At 38.8% G+C, this 21,918-nt stretch overlaps 1 protein-coding gene across 3 annotated transcripts in view; it reads left to right on the top strand.

The window, feature by feature from the left end:
• The first annotated feature begins 4,420 nt into the window (after nucleotides 1–4,420).
• Nucleotides 4,421–21,918, top strand: part of USP53 (ubiquitin specific peptidase 53) — a 73,776-nt gene continuing 56,278 nt past the window's right edge. For 2 of the 3 annotated variants that reach the window (XM_059923511.1, XM_059923510.1), the window contains exon 1: nucleotides 4,551–4,802. The gene's annotated coding sequence lies outside the window, so the exon portion shown is untranslated. Of the gene's footprint in view, nucleotides 4,476–4,550; nucleotides 4,803–21,918 lie in introns of those variants that run through there. The other variant, XM_059923512.1, reaches the window with a different exon arrangement.

Here is a 21,918-nt window from a genome sequence, read left to right on the forward strand (position 1 = left end):
AGCTAAATAATCACAGGTTGTGAAAAATGGTATGAGATGAATAAACAGAACACTGTGATAGAGATAAGCAGGGAGTTCTAGGTCAAGGATGACTTTTACAAGAAGATGAAGTTAAAACTAAAGTATAGAGGATGAAAAGGAGTCAGCCACTTGGAGACTCAGGGGAAGGTGCTGTAGGTCAGGGTTTCTCAACCTTGGCACTATTGACATTTTGGACCATACAATTCTTTGTTGTGGAGGACTGTCTTGTCCATTGTGTGATGTTTAGCAGCATCACTGGCCTCAACCAACTGGATACCAGTAGTGGCACCCCTTCCCCATCCTAACTGTGACCGCCAGAAATGTACTGGCCTTTGCCGAATGTCCCCTGGGAGAAAAAAATCATCCCCAGTTGAGAACCACTGTTCTAGGCAAAGGGAATAAAGAATGTAAAATCCTTGAATAGCATGAGATGCTGTTAGGGAAGTAAGGATAGATCATTAGATCATTCAGGGGTCTGCAGGCCTTGGCAAGAATTTGGATTTTATTTTATGTAAATAGTAAGCCATTGAACAATTTTAAGTTGGGGAGTAACACATTGACATTTACAATAGGCTACTTTGGCTCCTGTGTGGGAAACAGATTTAAAACCATGAGGATAAATGAGATCTCAGGACCAGGCACTGTGGAACATTATTTATCTTCATTTAGAAGATAAAAGTAGACTGGAAAGTGTAAGAGAAAAACAGTATGAAAAGGAGCAACCGAAGAGGTTGGAGGAAAGCCATGAAAGAGGATGGTGTTCCAAAAACTGGGAGGTGAGTCAAGGACGAAGTGGTCGACTGTAACTAGATTTTTCTGGTTGGCCTCATCATCAAGTCACAGACTGAAGATTTCTCTGGAATTGCACTGGCTTAGCTCATCTTCTTGCCTAACTACAATTTCCTCTACAAATCTTCTGTATCTAATTCCAAACTAAACAACCTGTTCAAGAACTTATAAAAGGCTTCCTATTATAGCCCTGCATTGGCCTCGTTCATTCCTGTTTCTAAAACTTTGCTCTTGAAGTAGTCATGTTTCCTCCTCAGTGCCTTCAAATATGCCTACCTATGAACCTTCCAAGCTGAAGCTCATATCTCCCACAGAAGCTTTCCCCAACAATTTTCGTCCACATAGATGTCTCTATTCTCTAAAAAATCAACAAAACTTCCAGTTTTTCACTCTATCCGCTGAACACATTTGTTAAGCATCATTGCCTGGAAATACAACAATGAAAAAATATGGTCCCTGCTCTCTAGAAGCTTACTAAGAAAATAACACTTGTCAATATTTCCTTGATGCATTTAGGAAAAAAGGAGTCTGCCTCGTATCCAATCCTGAGGGAGCCATTCAGCTATTTCTCTATACTGTATTTCACTTTACCTCACCCAGCTGATTCATGCTTTGCCACGCCTTTAGATGTTGATTACCTCCTGGAACTACTGGATCGCAGCTCCTCAGGATAGAATATTGCTATCTTACCACTTATCAGTGATTGGGTGAATATATCCTCAAGATGGTACATCTCCCAAAGTCTGAGTTATAATCACTCCAGAATAATAGTTAAGAGGCGTGTAAGTATGGTGGTGCTGATGATGTAATCTCTGGGTAGGCCTCATTCAAACAGTGTAAGATGATCTTCGGCATTCCAACTCTACTCCCTTTCATGATCTCAAGCCAGTGTGAGGTGCAGACATTTTTCTTTATTAATTTGGTTCCACCCAATAAATAACTATTGAATCAAACATACACACATATCCCCCAAGGACAAACAGTAATTCTCAGAGGCAATACATTTAAAACCTATGTTGTGACATTTCTAACTACAAAGTTTTCTAGGAGCAACTCCTGCCCTAAAATGCGGTGCACTGTCAATTTTCCTTTTTTCCATCTGTTTGCTTCAGGCTGCCCTCTTGATGCTTAACTTGTGACCTATTATAAGTCTATCATTTAAAACTCAGTACTTAGATATGCCAAGAACTGGTAGAAAGTTTGAAATTACACGATTAAAAAAGTGTACAGTCAGGGTTTAGTCAAAAATTTTTTTAAATTAATTAATTTTTGGCTGTGTTGGGTCTTCGTTACTGTGCGCGGGCTTTCTCTAGTTGCGGGGAGCGGGGGCTACTCTTTGTTGCGGTGCACAGGCTTCCCACCGTGGCGGCTTCTCTTGCTGCGGAGCACGGGCTCTAGGTGCGTGGGCTTCAGTAGCTGCAGCACGTGGGCTCAGTAGTTGTGGCTCGCGGGCTCTAGAGCACAGGCTCAGTAGTTGTGGCTCACGGGCTTAGTTGCTCTGCGGCATGTGGGATCTTCCTGGACCAGGGATCGAACCTGTGTCCCCTGCATTGGCAGGTGGATTTTTAACCACTGTGCCACCAGGGAAGCCTTTAGTCAAATTCTTGAGCAAGGTGAACTGAAGGGCATTTTTCTATAATCTCGAAATGAGGAAGGGAGATAGTATGAGTCTTCATTATCCACAGCCCAAATTATTTTTCAAGAGTGCTCTGTCAGTTACATTTGCAAAGAAATACAGTACCATTGTTATAATATGAATAAGTCCAGAAATGGTGAAAGAAGGGCAAGTCTGTCTCAGGAAGTTATGAAAGGTTCCAGGGAAGAAATAAGTACTCAACTGAGACCTAAAGGATCTTGAGAGAACCTAGTAGAATCAAAGAAGTGCAAGGAGTTCAGTATAGCTAGTGTGGAGTAAACGGGCAAGAATGGTAGATGAGATTAACAGTCTGGGGCCAGATCATGAAGAGGATGGGGGCACCTGAAAAAATCTTGGTGAGGAATATCACGATTATATTTTCATGTTAGAAAAACTATTAATAGGCTGGAGGTTGGACTGGAGTGGGAAATAACTAGACGCTATTGCAATAGTCAAGGGAGATGAGTTAGGAGAGATGATTACTTGATGGATTAAGACAGTGAGAATGGAGATTAAAAAGAGAGGTGGATTTGAGAGATCCTTAAGGAGATGAGTCAATAGAATTTGATATTAGGATAGAGGAAATGAAGGAAATGTAATATAGGGGTACCCATGGATTCTTGACTTGGGCAACTGGGTGCTATTATCTGAAATAGGGAATGAAAGCAGGCTGGTTCCAGATGGGTGGGAAGAGATATGGCACTAAGAACAGGGAATGGTAAAGATGCCCACGTCAATTTGGGACATAGTTAAGTACCTATATGAAATCCAAACGAAGATGCTGTTGCTTAAAAGTGTCTAACCTGAAGATATACATTTGGGAGTCCATGGTGCCCAGGATACTTAGTAGGCAAGTCCATCATGGGGAAGAGATTGCTCAAGGAGACAAGAGGACTAACAACAAAAGAAAATGGATAGTTTGGAAACACAGAGGGCACACATAAGAAGAAAAATATTTAAAGTGCATCAAAGAGGTAGTTGCAGAACCAGGAGAAAGTGGCACTAAGGAAACCATGGGTAGAATTAATGGTGTTATTTTTTAAATGTAGAGTATTTTTTCCCTCATTCTCCAAACGTTTTAAATTTCCTGAAGGCAAGAACCATGTCTGAAATTTCATTGTATTTTCTTCAGTGCTCAATTCAGTGAAGGGAACATTAAATGTTCAATAAATTCTCATTGATTCAGTCCCAGGTACTCTTCGCTTATACCGACCTAAAACGTTTCTTCGTTCTGTTTCTTCAAATAAACGTTTAGAGTTACCTACGAGTTTAATCAGTTTTTATAATCTCTATGTTGTACCTGCAACAGCTTTGAAATGAGTTCCAAAACCTTACTACTTATTGAGGGATCTGTAGACAGTGGGTTTTTCATTTGCTACTGTTCCTAAGAAACAAGTTATTCCAAAACAAAGTTTAGCCCATTTCCCAAGCATTAGCTTGCAACTTAAAACCTGTTGAAAGCACAGTTAAGGAGGCAGCCACATTTTTCTCACCACAATTAACCACTAACCGGGTCAACGTGTTTATTAAGGCTTTCATTTTATTAATAGTCACGAAACAACCAGCTGGGGGATATACATTCATACCAATGGAAGTCATTTAACTGCAAACAGATGCTAAAGAGAACTGCGTATTCGCAAGGGTTTCGAAGCCAGGCAGTACAGGTTGTTTTCTCTGAGGTAACAACTCCTAACTTAAAGCCCAGTCCTTGGTGGATTCGCGTCCCTGAACTTAGAAAATACTGAATAAACAAACGACCAAGAGTATCAATAACCACCTCCACCTGAGGAGCTATCCCTTCCTTCCCTCTACACCACACAGACCAACCTGCAGCCACCTTTCTCCAACAGCTAAGCCACAGCGCTCTGCTCCCGCCTTAAGAAAAATGGTCAAGCTCCTGCTCTCGCGGGATCTTGCGCCTCCGAGTAAGTCAACTGGATCGCGCGCCCCAACGAACCCCCGCGGGAACACAGTTCGGCAGGTCCGGAAAGCCGGGAAATCGCGTGCGGGGGCGGAGCCAGCTCGTTGAGTAAGAAGGCGGGGCCCGCTCCGAGGAGGCGGGGCGGGGGCGAGGCGGGGATTGGGGCGGGGCTCCCAGGACCTGTTGATCGCAGGTGTCGCTGCCCTGACTGGCGGTGTTGAGGCGTGTGCGCATGCTCCGTGTGCAGGATTGCGCTTTGGGCGGCGGAGACTGGTTGCCTCTGCTCTAGTTCTCGGTGAACCCCGGTTACGGTGGCAGCTGTTGGCGTGTCAGCCTGTTGTCAGCTTGAGGCGGAGCTGGGCCAGCGGGAGGTAGAAGGCCCGTATTTCTCTACCTGAGCCACACGCTCCCCTCACTAAAAGGGCAGAGCTCAAGGTAAGTCTCCAAAACTAGTCCCTGGATGGAGGTCCAACGACCTGCTACCCCCATGGGCCTGACTCGGAGACCCTCATTCCAGTCCCAGGCCTCGTCTCTCCCCTCGCAGCCCCGCGACCTCCTCCCCCGCCCCACCCTCCTCGGGGCAGACTCAGGGTTCTTTGCCCGGGTTCCAGCGCCCGAGGTCACGCAGCTTCCCCGCCTCCTTCCCGCCGCGTCCGGGATCTGGCGGAGATGCCTTTGGCCAGGCTGGGGGCGCGCGCGGAGGGAGGAGGTGCTGTACTTACTGGGTCGTGGTTGTTAGTTGCTGCTGTGTTTGAGGGCTGGCCAGGGGCAGAACCTGGGATCCTGCTGGGTCGCTTAGTGCATTGGGATTATGAATATTACGCTTACCTGGCGCCTGCCCCTCACTTTTCAAGCCACTGCCTCTCCCGAGCAGCAGCTTTTGAAAGGGGTCCAGGTAGTTATGTTGCCCTCTTTGGAGAAGAGATGATTCGTGAGAATCTTTGGGCTGGTGGTTTCTGGGTGGTAGTAGTAATTTAGAAAGTTAATGTTTAGCTTCTAAATGGCGACTTATGGGACGTTAACCAAACTACTTTTAAACATCGTTGGAGAACAGGAAGTACTTGCACAGGTGTAATACGAAGGGTTTCTAAAGCCTGCAATCTGAGCGTGCTCTGAGGTTTTGTTATCCTGCTACAAGGTTTTCTTTATCAATGCGAAGCCTGATTAATGCTTGCAAAATGTACTGCAAGGCTTTATTTGTTAGATAGAAGAGTTGGCCAAATGTTTTCTCATCTGGAAAAAAATATGTATTTTTTTGCAAGGAGTTTTCAAGGCTGTTTCTGAGGGATGTTTAAATTTAGCAGGGTCTTTGTGATTAAGGTCTGATTCACTTTTAGTTCTGTTCTTTAAAGAAAAGCGTTGCTAATTCTCAATATTTAAAAGGAGGAGAAATTACTAACAAAATTCTGATTGAAATGAACTTTTGGCTAAGTTAATACTTCTTGTTAGTTTAATTTTCTATGTCTTTTCAGTTCCATGATGATGGTCTAGGTATAAATCCTTAATCTTGTAAAGAGAAACTAAAACAAACGAAACTTATTTTTGCAAAATCAGAATATATGATTTATCTACCATTGTCATAATTCCAAATAGACAAACTCACTGTAGGTAGGAGTTAATTATGTTCTGAAAAAACAAGGTTTTTTTGTTTTTATTTTACATTTTAGACGTTTTTAAAACGAGCTCTTTGGACAATTTGTTTAGGTTCATGATTACTGGTGATGAATCATGATGGTGATTTATTCAATTCAACTCACTGGTAGTTAGTGTATTTTTTACTAGAGTGTGAAAAATAAGCAACCAAGAACAGATCTTTCCGTTTCCCTATTAACTAAAAAAACCTTTTTATAAATGTATGTAGATTGCATATAGTTCATGGAACTTGACACCAATAGTCATTCATTAATATTATTTTCTTTAGAAGATACGAAAAAATAGTTTTTACAAAGAAAGCAATTTTAATGGTGGAAGGGCACCATTTTTCACCTAGTTTTCTTTTTCTTAAAAAAAAAGAAAAAATCACAAAACTTATAGTTTTAGTATGTGCTGTGGTTCCAGATCTTTTCTATTATTTAGTGTCAAATGTTTATTTTAAACTGTGTAGTATCAAATACAATTTTGGGATCATGGTTTAGGAGTTTGTTTTAGCAAGACAGAGTTTAAAGATGAAAATTCTGTTTTAAGGTAGTGTACACATTCAAAAGTCAAAATCACAGTTATTTTCCCTGCTGGAACTGTTTGGAACTCACCTATCATGCTAGAAAGGACATTTTTTACCCTACAATTTTGCAAAAATATGTTTGAAATCTATAAAGTGGTAGATTGAGCTATCCTACAGGGATGTTTAGTTACTAAAATATTTAGCAGATCTTGGTATTTGACAGCTTTAACTATAAGGTTTTTCTTAATTATAGTCCCTAAGTCACCCTACAGTAAGGTAACTTAGATATTTCATCTGGAAGTATTTTGAACACAGGGTGTGCTAGATGTGTTTGGGCTCAAAAGATTGTCAGTATAGCCTACTGTTGCTCATGAGCTCTTGGATTAAAGGAGGAAGTGTGCTAATTTATGTCATATTTGGAGAGATAGCTACTAATTAGTGATGATACATATGTAACAGTGTATTATTAATTTTGTACAGATGTAACGATTTTAGAAAATTTTGCATTACAGTATATGCACACAATAGGAACAAGAAATGTTCTACCACAGATAAAATCGTCAGAGGTTATTTAAACTTTAAATAACTATTTAATATCCTAATCTTGGCTAGTTATTTTCTTTAAATAATAGGAATACTACATATATAGAATATTTAGGCTGAAGTATTTGTTCTTTGCTTTTCCAAGTTAATCCATATCCTCTATCAGCAGTTCTTTTATAAACTAAGGGTACATGATTAGAACTGTGGTCTGTGGTTAGGACTGAATTTTAATGTAATTGTTTTTCTTTGGAATCATATACATTCTTTTTTTTTTCTTCCTTTTTAATTTTAGTCCCATGAATTTTATTTTGTGCTTTACAAACATTATTCTAAGGTGTCCATAGGCTTCATTAGGCCATCAAAGGTGTCCATGACATACCCCAGAGTGCCACAAACCATTGCATATAGTTGAAGAAATTTTGTTTTAGATGAGTCACTTCAGAAAAGTTGCTTCATATATTTGTAATTCATCAGAAAATAAAACGTTATACAACATAAATCATATTTCAATATCTTAGCTGTTTTAATGAATAAAGTCAGTTAGCTGTTGTGGTATTTTTGAATTAACTTGGAAATAATTACATTAGTCTTCTATTTTTACAAATATTGACCTGCAAAAAGCAGTTTGAAGAAATACTTTTCCTTTGGAATTCGGAAGGTTTTTTTTTTTTACTTACTTTTTGTGCTTTTCCAAGCTAGCAAATTTATTCAGTAAATATTTATTCACCTATTGTTGTATGCTAGGCACTAGAGATTGGAAAATTAATAAGACAATGTTGAAGTAGTCAGAAATAAGTTCTACCTTTCCTAAGCCTTGTCTCTGGCTATTCCCAATCCTCCCCCAACTGCATTGAGTTTCCAAAGATAAAATAGTCTTTTTCTTACACCCTTGCTTTTGCAAGGTGCTGCTTCCCTTCTCTTCCAGCTTCCCAGTTATCCATACCACACCTGTGAATTATCTTCATTTTTGGTTACCACTGTATTTTTTACATCTCATTGTTAAAGATTTATATTGTGTCGCTATAGAGGGAAGAGGGAAAAACTAAGGGAATGAAGATGATATGTGTATTGCATCTTAAGTGTAAGGAGAATACTGGATGGACAGCACAAGGGTTGGTAATGCAGGTGCGGGGAGCATTCTTCCGACCCAGAGACATGATGTGAGCAATGTCAAGGTGCATTTTGGGTGCGCTAGTTATTGTTTATGGCTGGATGGATTGTCCTGTTATTTATGAATTAAAATCGTCATTAAGGAAGTTTTGAATTTTTCTGAAAAGTTGTACGTAGGTTGAAGTTTTCTAAATTAAGTCTTCTCTGTTGCTTACATTGTTATTTCAGAGTTGCTTTCCCTTTCTTTCTGATGCATTGCCTTCTAATATTGTAACTCATTTCTCTTTCTCTAGCCCAAACAGCTTGTAAATGAATGTTTAAAATAATACTATGGTGAATCCACTTGTAAAGTGAAGCATTCCCAAACATTTTTTTGTAAATTAGAATTTTTCATATTTTAAGTTTTCTTAAAGTAGGATAGCTCTATAAATGAAACTGCTTTTTTTCTACTAAGAATGACTTATTAATAGATTTTAAAATTTAGAAATTAATACTTTATTGTACAGTTTATCTGATGCCACTAATCTGGATTAAGGCTTTAGTCAAGATTGATATGTCAGTTTAAGGAAATGGAGAAATAATAAAATGGGGTATAAAATATCATAATACAGCTTTTACTTTTTCTTCAAATGTGTATTTATATTGTTAAAAAATCATTTTATATCGAAGATTGTGTTTTTGCTGTCATTATAATTAGCTTGCCTTTACCGAGTGCCTGCTATGTTTTGGGCATTTATTAGGTATTTTATACATGGTTGACGATTCTTATAATAATTCTATGAACTTTTTAATATAGATTATGATTACAGATGATGGACCTCATCTGCTTTTAATGATTGAGTAGTTGAGTAATGTGCTTTGTTGGTGGAAGCTTTTCAGAGGTAGAATAATTGGGAATCATGAGGTCCGTATCAAAACATGGATTCCATCCTTGTCAAGAACACATCAGGGCATTCTTTGTTTACCAGGTACTTTGTGCTTTGGCTTCTTCTAAACTTCTCAGCCTGCACAATAAGCTCCTGCCCCTTTAATGACGGCCCTCCCTGTTTTTAGGTGAGCAGGCTGTTTGAACCCTGGAATATTTTTCCTCCTATAAGGTACTGCTGTATAGGCCTGAGATAATCTTACCTCCTTGTCAGTATAGTACTGACACTAACCTAGCTGCAAGGTGATGGGAAATTGTCCTGTACCCTTAGTGCCTAGGTCATCTTTGTTGATTTCAGAGGGTTTGTTGATTGAGGTTTCACTTTATTTCCTGAGCTTCATTCAATAAGTATTTAATAACTACCTACCATGTACTATGCATTGTTCTAGATGCTTGGAATTCACTTTATATTCTAAGAGGATTGGGAGGAGAAACAATAATAAACAATAATAAAAATAATGAATCAATTGTATACTATATTAGTTGGTGAAGAATGCCAAGGAGAAAAGAAAAAATAGATCAGGGAAAGGGGAATTGGGAACGTGGAATGGGTTGCAATTTTAAATAAGTACAGGCCTCATATAGAAGGTGATTTTTGAGCACAGCAATCATGCAGTGAGCCAAGGAGAAGCCCTGTGGGTATCAAGGGGAAGTGTATTCCAGGCAGAGGAATAGATAGTGTAAAGGCTTTAGAGCAGGAGTTTTCATGGTGGCCCATGAAGCTGAAAAGGAGAATGTAAAGGGAAAGTAGTTAGAGATGAAGTTAGAGGTGAGAAGATGGGCGGGTGTTACATAATAAGAAATATATATTTGGTATCTGGCTGTTTCGTGGCACACAACTCCTAAAACTCTTGGAATCTACAAAGTGATAAAAATTTTCTGTGTGCTAATGAGATGACTGGTGGCTGGAGGTTAGCCTCAGGGTGGGAACTTATTGCCAGGAAACCAACCATGTGATTAGAGGATTGGAACTTTCAGCCCCCCCTCCCCCCCCACCCCTTCAGGGAGGCGAGAGGTGGAGATTGAGCTACTCACTAATGGCCAGATATTTAATCAAGCATGCCTACGTTATGAAGCCTCCATAAAAAGTCCTAACTGAAGGGGTTCAGAGAGCTTTTGGGTTGGGGAAGTTGTGGAGGTGCTGGGAGGGTGGTGTTTGTTGAGAGGGCATGGAAGCTCCCCTTCCCACATACTTGCCCTATGCAGGTCTTCCATCTGGCTGTCCCTGAGTTGTATCCTTTTAAAATAAACTTGAAATCTACTCAAGTAAGCTATTTTCCAGAGCCGTGCTAGCAAGTGAATTGAATCCATGGAAGAGGTCGGTGGGAACCCCTAACTTATTGGTTATTGATCAGAAGTACAGATGACAACTTGGGACTTGTGGTTGGTGTCTGAAGTGGGGGGGTCAGTCTGGTGGGACTGAGCCCTTGACTTGTGGAATCTTACCCTAACTCTGGTAATGTCAAATTGAGTTAAATTATAATTTCTGCTGAGCATTAGAGAATTGCTTGTTGTGTAAAAACCCACACATCTGGGCTCAGAAGCGGTGTGAGAGTATAGAGTAAAGTGTTTTTTACTCTTAGCAGGTTGTATGGGCTTTGCAGGCCATTATAGAGACTTTTTGGTTTTTAATCTGAATTAATAAGGACCCATTACAAGGTTTTGAGCAGAGGGATGACTTTATGATTTAATTTTAGAAGGATTTCTTGGTCTAATCTTGGGGATAGACTGTAAGGGGTAAGGGTAGAAGCTAGGAGATAGTTAGGAGTCTGTTCTGGCAATCCTGGGAAGAGCTGATGATGGCTAAGACCAGAATAGTAGAAGTGGAGGTGGTGAGAATTGGTCACATTCTGACTGAGATATGCAAGAAAGAGGAGTCAAAGATGATACCAAGATATTTCTTCTGAGCAACTGGGATGATGAAGTTACCATCAGCTAAGATGGGGAAGAAGATGTAGGTAAAACAAGAGTTCAGTTTGGGACTTTGTCAAGGCAAAGGAATGTGAGGTTATGCCTGCTTTGGCATGCTTTTCTTCTGAAGATGATGTCTTAAAGCAGATTGCCATAAGCCATTGCCTTTAATGTTCATACGCTGTGTCCTGGATACACATGCACTCTTGTTTTTCTCTAATTAGTTACCAGTGAAAACTTGTGATTAGTAAAAGCCAGAAGAAATAAAGCACAGTTCTTTATTGTATGCAAAGAAACTGAGCAAAAAAAGTACAAAACATTGAAAATTACTTAAAATTTGCTGTTTTTGGTGGTGGTGGTATAGATTGTCCTTATTGCTTTAGTTTTATTTTCTGTGTTTGTTTTATAAATTTTCTAGTATAGTCTTCTCCAGTTCCTCTATTTGTAGAGTGACAGTGGTTTTCTCTATCAAAGGACATCTATTCTTCAATTATCTTTCTTACTGTAATCCTTCAACTTTATAAAAATTAGATAGCTCTATAACAAATGAGTTTTTTTTATTGCTTTAACTTGCTACATATTTATATATAGGTGTATGTATCTGTATACCTATAGATAGCTTGCAATCTAGTTATCTAAAATAAAGCCTTAAATACTTTTACCAGTAAGATGAATAGTTGTAATATATCAGTGAAAAGTCTTAAGTGTGTCCTTGAGTAGCTGTATTGCTTATTTGTGAAAAGATATTAAAATGAAATTTCACTTTACAGTTTGATGGCTGGGCCAGGGTACTATTAAGAATAACTTCAATTGCTTTATTAACAGTGATTCTGTACGACTATACTACTGCTATTCTATCCTACTATACCTAGACTGTAGTTATTTCTAATTTCCTTTATGCAGTATTTATATGTATTTTAGATATCTATATAAAAAACAAATACTATTTTATAATCAAAACCCAATATACTTAAAAGAACAGATAAAGGAGTCTCATGGCTTTATCAGCTATTGTGTTAGTTTCCTAGGGTTGCTGTCACAAAGTACCACAAACGAGATAGCTTAAAACAATAGAAATTTATTCTCTCACAGTTCTGGAGGCTGGAAGTGCAAAATCAAGGTGTTGGCAGGATTGGTTCCTTCTCAGGGCTCTGCATAGAATCCTTCCTTGCCGTTTTCTAGCTTCCAGTGGTGGCTATCAATTCTTGGTTTTCCTTGACTTTTAGCTGTATCATTCTAACCTCTGCCTGTCATCTTCACATGGTATTCTCTGTGTGTGTGTGTGTGTGTGTGTGTGTGTCTTCTTCTAATGACTTCTGCTAGTCTTTTGGATTAGGCCTCATCCTAATGACCTCTTCATAATCTAATTACATCTGCAAAAACCCTGTTTCCAAATGAGGTCATGTCCAGAGGTTCTAGAGGTTAGGTCTTCAAAATATCTTTTTTTTTTTTCTTGGTGTTGGGGGGGGGGGACACATAATTTAACCATAAAATGAGTCCAATTTAAGCTATTATTACCATTTACCTAGACTGTTCTAGTAGCCTAATCAAATCACTGTTTGTTAGAATTTGAATAAATTCTATGTAGCCTAGTCTTCTCCGTTTTAAAAATAGGGAAAGAAATTTACCCCAACTAAAGACTTTAGTGTGCTGTAGATTTCCTAATTATTTAAGGTACTGGGCTTAAAATTTGGGGGAAGAAAATGGAGTTAGTATCTAGGGTAATGAAGGAAAGAAGCCCTGGAATCTTGCTTTTTGGGGTTAACTTATTACTGGTAAAGCACTGATTCATAAGAAAGCCGCACTGATTTTCTTTCTCTCCTTCCGCCCCCCCCTTTCAAACTCCTGGCACATTTTCAAGTTCAAATTCAAAATTTTAAATCATAAGTTTGAAATACTTGCGTAAGATAAAATTGTCAATCGTTCTCAGACTTTTCCAATTAATTGAAGAGGAGAGAATACTTCCAAACTCATTTACAAGGCCAGCTTTACACTGATTCCAAAGGTAAATAAGGACACTATAAGAGAAGAAAACAATAGGCCAATATTGCTGATGAATATAGATGCAGAAATTCTCAATAAAACATTAGCAAACCAAATTCAATAGCACATTAAAAGGATCCATCATCATGATCAAGTGGGATTGATCCCTGGGATGCAAGGGTGGCTCAACATTTGCACAATCAATAAGTGTGATATACCACATTAATAGAAGGAAAGTTAAAAATCATATGAGTATCTCAGTAGATGCAGAAACAGCATTTAGCAAAGTTCAACTTACTTTCAATATAAAAGTTCTCAACAAAGCGGGCGTAGAGGGAACATACTTCAACATAATAAAGGCCATATTTTTAAGCCCACAGCTAACATCAGACTCAACTCCAAAGCTTTTCCTCTAAGATCAGGAAGATGAGGGTGCCCACTCTCACCACTCCTATTCCACATAATACTGGAAGTTATAGACAGGGCAGTTAGGCGAGAAAAAGCAATAAAAGGCATCTACATCAGAGAGAAAGAAGTAGAGTTTCTCTGTTTACAGATGGCACGATATTGTATATAGGAAATTCTAAAAGCCACCAAAAATCTTCTGGAACTAAAAAATAAATTCAGTAAAGTTGCAGAATACAAAATCAACATACAGAAATTTGTTACATTTCTATGCACTAACAATGAATTGTCCGAAAAAGAAAGAACTAAAACAGTTCCATTTATAATAGCATTAAAGACAATAAAATACTTAAGAATAAATTTAACCAAGGAAGTAAAAGATCTGTACACTAAAAACTATAAGATGTTGATGAAAGAAATTGAAGCCAAACAAAGAAATGGAGATACCCCACGTTCATGGATTGGCAGAATTAATATTGTTAAAATGTCTATACTACCAAAAGCCATCTATAAATACAGTCCATTTCCTATAAAATTCCCATGATATTTTTCACAGAAAGAGAAAAACCACTTCTAAAATTTGTAGGGAACCACAAAAGACCCAAAGCTATCCTAAGAAAGAAAAACAAAACTAGAGGCATCACACTTCCTGATTTCAAACTGTAGTACAAAGCTATAGTAATCAAAACAGTATGATACTGGTGGGGTGGCCAAGGGTTGCAGAGTAAGAAGACCTTGAGCTCGCCTCTTCCCATGAATACACCAAAATTACAAATATTTACAGAGAAACTATTAGTGAGTAAAACCAGAAGACTAGCAGAAAATACGTTCTACAACTAAAGATATACACGAGACAGGTAAGAGGGCAGAGATGCAGTATAGTAAAGACCCATAACCCCCAGGTTAGACACCCACAAATGGGAGGATAACTACAACTGCAGAGATTCTCCCCAAGGAGTGAGTGGTCCATACCCCACATCGAGCTCCACAGCCTGGGAGTCCTGCACTGGGAAGATGAGACCCCAGAACATTTGACTTTGAAGGCCAGTGGTGCTTACTTTCTAGAGAGCCAGAGGGCTGTGGAAAATAGAGCCTCCCTTCCTAAAGGGTACATACAAAATCTTACATGCTCTAGGACCCAGGGTAAGCAGTAATTTAAAAAGGACCCTGGGTCAGTCTGAGTTGCTGATCTTGGAGGTGTTCCTGGAGAGATGGAAGGCAGCTGGGGCTCATCCTGGCCATAGACAGTGGTGGCACCATTTTTGGGAGCTCATTCTACCACATGGACATTGGTGCTGGCAAGCATCATTTGGGACTCTTCTCTCTAGCTTATTAGTGCTGGGACCTGGCCAGGCCCACTGGCCTGTCAGCACAAATACTAGGATGCCTCAGGCCAAGAAACTAGCTGGCCTGAGGCTCAGCCCTACCCACCAGCAGGACTGGTGCTCTAAGATCTTATGAGCCCACAGCCACTGTAGGACCCAGTTCCACACACTGGTGTGCTGGCACTAGCCCCAGGACCCCACAGCCAGGGACCTTAGAACTCCACCCAAGAGTGGGCCAGCACTAACCCTGGGATCCCCTGGGCCTCAGTCTCACCCACCAGCAGGCCAAAGCACCAGCTCCAGGAACCTGTAGCCAGGCCCCAGGACCTGGCTCCGCTCACCAGTGGGGCAGCACTAGCTCCAGGATCTGCCCTTACCTGCTAGTCACTGGGCAGGAACCAGGCCTGGGAACCCCTGGGCCCTGGCCCCACCCATCTGTGGACAGACACCAGCCCCAAGACCAACACAGCCCCTCAGCCAGCCACCTTGGGATCTGGCCCCACCCACCGGTAGGCTAACATTAGCTTTGGGATACACCAGACCCCACAGCCAGCTGTGTCAGAATGGGCTCTGCTCACCAGCATGCCCACACCAGTTCCAAGATCCCCTAGGGCCCTGCAGCCAGAGAACTGGGAACCCAGCTCTGTCCTCCAGTGAGCTTGCACTAGCCTGGGATCTCCTAGGCCTGGCCCCATCCACCAGCAGCTCGCCACCAGATTGGAGACATGTTGGACCCCTCAGCCAGCTGCCCCAGGATCCAGCTCCACTCACCAGTGGGCTAGCAACAGCTTTGGGACACCATGGACCCTGCAGACAGCTGTGTCAGGAATTAGCCCCATCCACCAGCAGGCTGACTCTAGAATGAAGACCCCCACTCCTGCAGCCACCCACTCCAAAACCTGGTTCCACCCACCAGTGGGGTAGCAATAGTTCCAGGACTGCCTCCACCCCGGGCCCCACAGCCAGCAGCCTTGTGAACTGGCCCCACCCACCAGCAGCTGGCAGTCTCCACGCAAAACAGTGCCTGGCAGTCAACCAGAATGGCAGCCAGCCATGCCTACTAGACTGCCCACAGTAGTCAGCCCACCGCAACAGCACACTCCCTTCTGGTCGTTAGAGCTATTTCAAGAGCACACGGAACATTCTCTGGGATAGATCACATGCTAGGCCATAAAACAAGCTGTGGTGGATTTAAGAAAATTGAAATCATATCAACCATCTTTTCTGACCACAACTCTTTGAGACTAGAAATCAACTACAAGAAAAAAACTACAAAAAAAACACAAACATGTGGAGGCTAAACAACCAATGGATCACTAAAGAAATCAAAGAGGAAATTTAAAAATACCTAGACACAAATGAAAATGAAAACACAACAATCCAAAACCTGTGGGACACAGGAAAAACAGTTCTCAGAAGGGTTTATTGTGATACAAGCTTACCTCAGGGAAGAAGAAAAATCTCAAACAACCTAACCCTACACCTCAAGGAACTAAAGAAAGAAGAACAAACAAAACCCAAAGTTAGTAGAAGGAAACAAGTCATAAAGGTCAGAGCAGAAATAAGTGAAATAGAGACTAAAAAAAAAGCACTAGAAAAGATTAATAAAATTAAGAGCTGGTACTTTGAAAGGATAAACAAAACTAATAAACTAAGAGCCAGAATCATCAAGAAAAAAGAGGAGAGGACCCAAATCAATAAAATCAGAAATGAAAAAGGAGAAGTTACGATCGATACCACAGAAATAAAAAGGATCCTAAGAGATTACTATGAACAATTATACACCAATAAAATGGGCAGCCTAAAAGAAATGGACAAATTTCTACAAATGTACACCCTTCAAAGACTGAACCAGGAAAAAATAGAAAATATTAGCAGACCAATTACTGGTAAAGAAATTGGATCAGTAATTAAACAACTCCCAAAAAATGGAAGTCCGGGACCAAATGGCCTCACAGCTGAATTCTACCAAACACTTAAAGAAGAGTTAACACCTATTCTTTTCAAACTATTCAAAATATTGAAGAGAGGGGAACACTTCCAAACTCATTTTACGAGGCCAGGATCACCCTGATAACAAAACCAGGCAAAGATATCACAAAAAAAAGATTACTGACCAATATCACTGATGAACATAGACACAAAAATCCTTAACAAAACATAAGGAAATTGATTTCAACAATACATTAAAAAGGTCATATGTCATTGTCAATTTATCCCAGGGATGCAAGGATGGTTCAGTATCTGCAAATCAGTGTGATTTCCCCATTAGCAAACTGAACAATAAAAATCATATGTTCGTCTCAGTAGATGCAGATAAAGCTTTTGACAAAATTCAATATCCATTCATTATAAAATTTCTCAACAATTTGGGTATAGAGGAACCTACCTCAACATAATAAATGCTATGTATGACAAGTCCACAGCAAACATTTCACATAACAGTGAAAAGCTGAAAGCATTTCCTCTAAGATCAGGAACAAGATAAGGGTGCCTACTCCCGCCACTTTGATTCAACAAAGTATTGGAAGTCCTAGCCACAGCAATCAGATGAGAAAAAAAATAAAAGGAGTGCAAATTGGAAAGGAAGAAGTAAAACTGTCACTGTTTGCAGATGAAATGATACTATACATAGAAAATTCCTCAAGATGGCACCAAAAACTACTAGAGCACATCAAAGAATTCATTAAAGTTTCAGGATACAAAATTAATACGGAGAAATTTGTTGCATTTCTATACATTAACAATGAACTATCAGAAAGAGAAATTAAGAAAACAGTCCCATTTATAATTGCATCCAAAAGAATAAAATACCTAGGAATAGATCTAACTATGGAGGTAAAAGACCTGTACTTGGAAAATTGTAAGTCACTGATGAAATAAATTGAAGACAATAGAAACAGATGGATGTGTTCATGGATTGGAATAATTAATATTTTTAAAATGATCCTACTATCCAAGGCAGTCTACATATTCAGTGCAATCCCTATCAAAATACCAATGGCATTTTTCACAGAACTAGAACAAATAGTTCTAAAATTTGTATAGAAGCACAAAGACCTTGAATAGCTGAAACATTCTTGAGAAAGAAGAACAAAGCTCGACGTATCATGTTCCCTTACCTCAAACTATACTGCACAGCTACAGTCATCAAAACAGTATGATACTGGCGGAAAAACAGACACATAGATCAATGGAACAAAATAGCCCATAAGTGAACCCACACTCATATGGGCAATTGATCTACCACAAAGGAAGCAAGAATATACAGGGGAAAAGACAACATCTTCAATAAATGGTCCTGGGAAAACTGGACAGCTACATGCAAAAGAATCAAACTGGATTAATCTGTCACACCATGCACAAGTATAAATTCAAAGTGGATTAAAGATTTAAATATAAGACCTGAAACCATAAATTCTGGAGGGATACATAGGCAATACTCTCTTTGACATCAGTCTTAATAATATTTTTGGGGATATGTCTCCACAGGTAAGGCAAACAAAAGTAAAAATAAACAGATGGGACTACATCAAACTAAAAAGCTTTTGTACAGTGAAGGAAACTATCAACAAAAGGAAAAGGCTACCTCCTGAATGGGAGAAGATATTTGCAAATGATATATCTGATAAAGGGTTAATATCCAAAGTATACAAAGAGCTCATACAACACAACATCCAAAAAACAACCTGATTAAAAAATGAGCAGAGGATCTGGATAGACATTTTTTCAGAGAAGACAGACAGCTGGCCAACAGGCACATGAAAAGATGCTTAACATCACTAATCATCAGAGAAATGCAAATCAGAAGCACAATTAGATATCACCTCACACCTGTCAGAATAGCTGTCAATAAAAAAGACAACAGATAACAAGTGTTGGTGAGGGTGTGGAGAGAAGGGAACCCTCATGCACTATTGGTAAGGATGTAAATTGGTCAGCCACTGTGGAAAGTAATATGGAGATTCCTCAAGAAATTAAAAATAGAGCTGCCAAAAAAAAAAAGAAAAAGAAAAAAAGAACTGCCATATGATCCAGCAGTTCCACTCCTGAAAAAAACAAAAACACTATTTTGAAAAGATGTATGCACCCCTATGTTTATTGCAGCATTCTTTACAATAGCCAAGATACGGAAGCAACCCAAGTGCCCATTGTAGATGAATGGATAAAGAGGTGTTACATATATATATATATGTATACATGTATATATAAATATATACATACAATGGAATATTATTCAGCCATAAAAAATGAAATCTTGTCATTTGTGACAACTTGGATGGACCTAGAGAGCATTATGCTAAGTGAAATAAATCAGACATAGAAAAACAAATACTGTATGATTTCACTTATATGTGGACTCTGGAAAACAAAACAAATGAACATACATAGCAAAACAGAAACAGTTGTGGATATAGAGAACAAACAGGTAGTTGCCAGAGGGCAGAGGGTCGGAGGAAGGAAAGAAGTAAGTGAGGGAGCTTAAGAGGTACCAACTTCCACTTGCAAAATAAATGAGTCATGGGTATGAAATGTACAGTGTCGGAAATATAGTCAATAGCTATGTAATATCTTTGTAAGGTGACATATTGTAACTTTTTTTTTGAAATGTATAGAAATACCAAATAACTTTGTTGTGTAACAGGAACTAACATAATGTTGTAGGTCAGTTATACTTCAAAAATGAACAAACATAAAATAAACTCAATAGACAAAGAGCAGATTTGTGGTTACCAGAGGTAGGGGGTGGGGGGAGTGGGGAAACTGGATGAAGGTTGTCAAAAGGTACAAACTCCTAGTTATAAGATAACTAAGAACTAGCGATGTAATGCACAACACGACAAATAGAATTAACGCTGCTGTTTGTTATATATGAAAGTTGTTAGGAGAGTAAATCCTAAGAGTTCTCATCACAAGGAAAATATTTTTTCCTACTTCTTTAATTGCGTATCTATATTTGATGATGGATGTTCACTAAACTTATTGTGATAATCATTTCATAATGTATGTAAGTCAAATCTTTATGCTGTACATGTTAAACTTACACAGTGCATGTGACAGTTGTATCTCAATAAAACTGGAAGGAAAAAAAAAGAATCTGAGTACCCTTTACCTATCACTTTCCATGCCGGTCCCCACTCGTTCTCCATAGCCCCCACTTCTCCAGTCTAAGCAACCACTTATCTACTATCTGTCTCTAGGTTTCTCTCTTTTGGACATTTTGTATGAATGGAATCTTATAGTGTGTGGTCTTTTGTGACTGACTTTCAATTATCAAAATGTTTTCAGTGTTTATGTTGTAACATGTTTAAGTACTTCATTTCTTTTTATGGCTGAATAATATTCCATTGTGTGTGTGTATACACACACACACACACACACACACACACACACAGTATTTTATTCATTCTTTAGTTGAACATTTGGGTTGTTTTTCCACCTTTCAGCTGTTATAAATATTGCTGTGTTAGCTCTTTTCTGCACAGCTTCCCAAATATTTATTGAAAGAATAAATATAGAATCACATTTAAATTCCTAGAATAAACCTTATTATTTTTTTCAATGGTACATTATTCTTTTGACACATTGATAGATTACGTTTGTTAGTGTTTTATTTATAAGTTTTACATCTTTAATCACATGTCACACTGGTCTGAGGTTTATCATGGTTTGATATTAAGGTTATGTTAGCTTCATGACATGATTTGGGGTTCTTTGTATTTTATTTTCATGTGGCCTGCAGTATTTTAACATTAGAATTAACAGTTCTTTAAAGTTTAGGTAAAATTTAACTTTGAATCCATCTGATCCAGATGCCATTTTCAATGGAAGAACTTTTGTCTCCTTTCCATTTTCTTGTAGTCTTTAAAAAATTTTTCTACTTCATTTGAGTTAATTTTGGTAATTTGAATTTTGCTATGAAATTACCTGCTCCTTTAGATATTCGAAGTTATTGTCATAAGATTTAAGTGGTATTCTTTTATATTTCTTTTGGTTGCTCATCTACATGTGGTCATTTCTCCTTTATCAATCCTATTCATGTTATATTTCTCTTTTTCTTTTTTCTTTAATCATGCTTGTGAAGATTTTGTTTATTAGCTTTTCAAAAGTTTGGTTTTAGATTTATTTTTTCTTTCTGTTGTTTGCCTATTAATGGGCTTGAAAAATCAGTCTCTCTCTCTCTCTAAAGGTTTCACAGTTTTCATCCTACTTCCTTTCTTCCTCACATCATGTTTGGATTTTTGTGTTATCTATTGTTTTTCTTTCTGGGTTTTTCAGCCTTTGATTCTGGGAAAATCTTCATCTTTCTAAAAGTGTCTACTCTGTTTACTTTCTCCCCTTTCTTTCTGGGAATCCTTTTAGATAGTTATTGACACTTTTAGATTTCATCTGTGTGTCTTAGCTTTTTGAAAATGTTTATATTTTCGACTCTGTTTTTTTAATACTTTTAGGAGAATTTCTAGACCTGAACTTACTGCTCATTAGTATGATGTTTCCTTCTATTCATTTTGCTAGTTAACTCATCCTTTGAGTTTTTGCTTTCAGCAGTTTCAAAAATGTACTCATTCAATTGGTGGATATTTATTAAGTTTATTTTAAATTTGTGTTCCCTTTGGTCTGTTCATTCTGTTTCCTGTGGTGTAGATTGTTCAGTTTGTTTCCTTTCTCTCATAATGCTCATACTCTGCAAGTATCTGGTTATCTTTTTCCTGGGAGTACCAAGTTATAAGCTAGTAATATTTACATGAGGAGAAGAATGAAAGCATTAGGCTCTGAATTGTGTTTCTTTGGATGGTTTCAGAGAGCAGAGGTGGGGACGTAAGGGCTTGATTTGGGGTGATATGGCTTAAGAGTTGATTCCAAAAAGAACTTCCTGTTTACTTGGTTAGAGGCGTGATCTTCTCCAGGTCCTACCATCCTCTGTTCTCTTTGTGGAGTAGGGTGAGGATAGAACACGCAGGGGCCTTGCAGGTGTCTGTACTTGTTACCACTTCCCAAACCAGCTGTTCTCTGATGCCTACCTGATTTTTCTTTTTTAACATTTTTATTGGAGTATAATTGCTTTACAATAGTGTGCTCATTTCTGCTGTATAACAAAGTGAATCAACTATACATATACATATATCCCCATATCTCCTCCCTCTGGCATCTCCCTCCCATGCTTACCTGATGTTATAATTTCCTTTA

The sequence above is a fragment of the Balaenoptera ricei genome, chromosome 5 (assembly GCF_028023285.1).
Source record: "Balaenoptera ricei isolate mBalRic1 chromosome 5, mBalRic1.hap2, whole genome shotgun sequence".
In the NCBI taxonomy this organism is placed as follows: domain Eukaryota; kingdom Metazoa; phylum Chordata; class Mammalia; order Artiodactyla; family Balaenopteridae; genus Balaenoptera; species Balaenoptera ricei.